At 49.1% G+C, this 3,205-nt stretch overlaps 1 long non-coding RNA gene across 1 annotated transcript; it reads right to left on the bottom strand.

The window, feature by feature from the left end:
* Nucleotides 1-1,190: 1,190 nt before the first annotated feature.
* On the bottom strand, nt 1,191-2,600 carry LOC108640869. Its single transcript, XR_001921559.1, has 3 exons — nt 2,520-2,600; nt 1,893-2,104; nt 1,191-1,245 (listed from the first exon to the last, which is right to left on the bottom strand). It is a non-coding gene; the product is annotated as an uncharacterized LOC108640869 (long non-coding RNA).
* Between the last annotated feature and the right edge of the window lie 605 nt (nt 2,601-3,205).

Below are 3,205 nucleotides of genomic sequence, written 5' to 3'. Positions count from 1 at the left end.
GCCGTTTCCTGGAGATCTTTTGATGTTCCCTTTGCTTTAAAATATTTTCAACGTTAAGTCCCTCAGCCTCCCGCTGCACCTCGGCTCTCGACATCGGGGCACGATCCATCACAACTTACCCAAACAATCCGCAGCAAGGCGAGACCTCCCCATCTCCGGGGCGCTGAGGAAACCTGTCCCTGCAGGACCCAGCAGGGCTCCTGGGGCAACTCACTCCAAGGCCACGGGCTGCTGTGGGCTACCCATTGCTCGTTCCCTTCCAGTGGGGTGAGGGGTGACGGGTGCCAGGGCAGCTGGGATGGAAGGCTGGACTGCAAACAAGCAGTGTTGGGTTGAAGTCTGCCACTGGCCTTTCTTGATGGCAGCACAGCACAGTGATGTCTAACAGGATGCAACCACTTCTCTGGGTGAGATATCAGGCTTGTGCTCTTAAGTGAGTCCTATGACTATTGCTAAATGCTTGATTTAGGGCTCACTAGAGGAAGAAGTGTAGAAAAAAACCCTCTCTGACCAGCCCGTGAAAGGTCCCCAGCTCACACAATCTCTCTTGTCCAGCATGTGCAACTTGTCAGCCCTTGTAATGGACATCAGGTCTGTAATTAAAAGCCCATCAAACAGAACTTCTCTGTAAATCTTCTCACAGCACTGTCAGTTAATAAAACTGATTTTGTTTAACTGTTGCCTTTTTCCAGAAGACACAGGCCAAAGAACAACATCGCCTGTAAAACAATCTTTTTTGTTCCATGAAAGTAATTAGTTTTCCTTGGACTTAATGTGCTTGAGGGTTAATTACCCCAAAACTGCCCAGGTACTCCCATGATGTGGGGATATTTGTGAGGAGTTGCTGGAGGTGCCAATTCTTGCAGCAAAGCTCTTTATGAGTCTCGATAATGTTCGCTGTTTTCCTTAAATTCTCAGCTTAGTGGCATTGTGCACTTGCATGAAAATTTGCTTTCACAGCCTATGCCCAAGGAGTTTCTCTCCTTCCTGATTCAAACCCACGGTCTGAGAGCACCTGACACCACAAGGCAAATAAGTTTTACTTGTTTATGACTAGTTTAATCATGGTTTTTATGCCAAAGTCATGATTTTGCAGAGCCTTCTGTTATGACTTTTCACGTCTGGGGCTGCCAGTGCCATCCTGTCCCTATAGCAGTCCCAGATGGCTTTCCTGGGGTGAAAGAGGCCACAGAGGGAGTTGGTCCCAGGCTTTGTTAGTAGCAACGTTCTTTCCAAGTGGATGGTCTGTAAAGGTGAGATCACATCAAAAAATGCTGGAGACTGAGCTTCAGCTCAGGAGGGGCTTTTGAGTGGAAAAAAGTGAGAACTCCTGAACTTTCACCGCATGTTCGGGTAGAAAGAAAACATTCAATCCAAATATCTCATAAACCACTTTTCTTTCTATTCTGCTTTTTTTTTTTTTTTTTTTTTTTTTTTTAAAGAAATGGCTATACACGGCCGTTCTACTTGTAAGCCAGCCAAGAATAATTTGTGGCAGGAAAGTTTGAGCATTTGTAAAAATAAAATAAAAATTAAAAAAAAAAAAAAACAACACCACCCAAAAAAACCTAACACCAAACCTGAAAGCACATTAGAGTATTTTAGTGTGAACCCAAACAGAGAGGCAGGTACTCAGAGGGCAGAATAGTCCTGATAGCACGACACACTGCATTTCTGGCCATGTGTTGAAACAGGTTTTTGTTTTTTTTTTCATGTGTTTGTTTTATTAATCACACTACAGAACTCAGTGCAGCACTTGCTGATTTTTGTCTTGTTAACATTTTTCTGTCCCATTGCCATTTGGTCTCCTTTTGAGCTCTACACCTGCTTCCCACGTGAGAAATAGGAGTAGGAGCAGAAAACCACCTCTAACCCCATCCCAGCACATTTACCTTTTGCCACCCTGTTGGAGGGGGGCTTTTAACCCCAGTGCTGTGCTGACTGTGAGGGGCTCAGTCCTGATTCACATGGGATGGGTTTTCTCCATGGAAGTGCTTCCCATGGACACCAGCAGGTTCTGGCAGAAGCAGATGCAAACAGTCCAGCGTCTCACCAGGGTGATTTGAGAAGGGAATCAACATCCCACTACACTTCTCCGAGCTCCCTATAAAAGACAGATTTTTCGCAATAAAGGGCCAGCGCCAAAATTCCGCGGTGCCGGGCAGGGAGGAGGGCGAGGGAGGGCTGTGGAGAGGGTCTGTGCTGCCAGTGGGATAACCCAGGAACAGGTGGTGGCCTGGGATGATAAACAGGAGTGTCTCCACACGGAGCAATTTGCCACAGGATGTTGCTGAAGCTGAAAAGTGAAGCAAGATTCCAGCCCAGGCTGGACATTTGCATGGCTAACAAGAATATCCAGAATTATAATAGTTAATGCTGACACCCTGCTCGTAAGAGATATCAGATCCGTGGCCCCGGGGCAAACGCCGACTGTAACAGATTAGGGAGAGGCCTCCAGTGGGGGATGGATCTGGGGGGGATTGGATTAGCTGACACCTGCCTGATGTGGGGACTCGCACCTTTCCTGAGTGCTGGACGTTAACCCCTCCGGCGGACGGTCCATCTCCCACCACAGACTGCTGATTCATCAGGACGGAAATATTCCCCGGAGATCCGTCACCGCGGATGAAATCCTCATGGAAAACTGCCCAGTTTCCTGCCAGCATACCCTTGGCAGCCCGCCTGACCAGCTGGTAGCAAGAGGAGAACATGGGAGCCTGGCTCCTGAGACATGAAACCTCCCTGACTCCCGTGCAGACGCCGAGCGAGGGACGGCGGGCTCACAGCTGGGGCACCACGGCCTGGTGGTGTCTCACAGCCTCCCAGCTTGAGTCCTCCAGCTGGGGGAAAAGGGGACCAGGGGGCCAGACTGCTTTGCCTTTTGTAAAGGTTGCTTCTGGGCTGTCATCTTGTACTGACCCCCAGATAAATTTCGAGACGCTAAAAAAGCGGTGTCAGGGCTTTGTGGTCCTCTTCTGTGCTGCCTGACCCTGCTCACCCACGTCTTCATTCATATCTAGTGCCCTTCCCCCTCTTTTTCTGAACTCTTCCCATTGCCTGAGTGACCAAATGCCTTCCAGGGTTGCAGAAGATCTCGGTGGGCTCCTTACTGGCTCTCCACCGGGCACAGCTGGTGTGTGCCCAGCTTTGCTACTGGACAGAGGGAGCTGAGATGGGTCTCTCAAAGTTTGGCAGCCCCAGATCT

This window comes from Manacus vitellinus, unplaced genomic scaffold, assembly GCF_001715985.3.
Source record: "Manacus vitellinus isolate BGI_N305 unplaced genomic scaffold, ASM171598v3 scaffold_46_pilon, whole genome shotgun sequence".
In the NCBI taxonomy this organism is placed as follows: Eukaryota; Metazoa; Chordata; class Aves; order Passeriformes; family Pipridae; genus Manacus; species Manacus vitellinus.
This window is presented reverse-complemented; position numbering and strand designations above follow the sequence as displayed.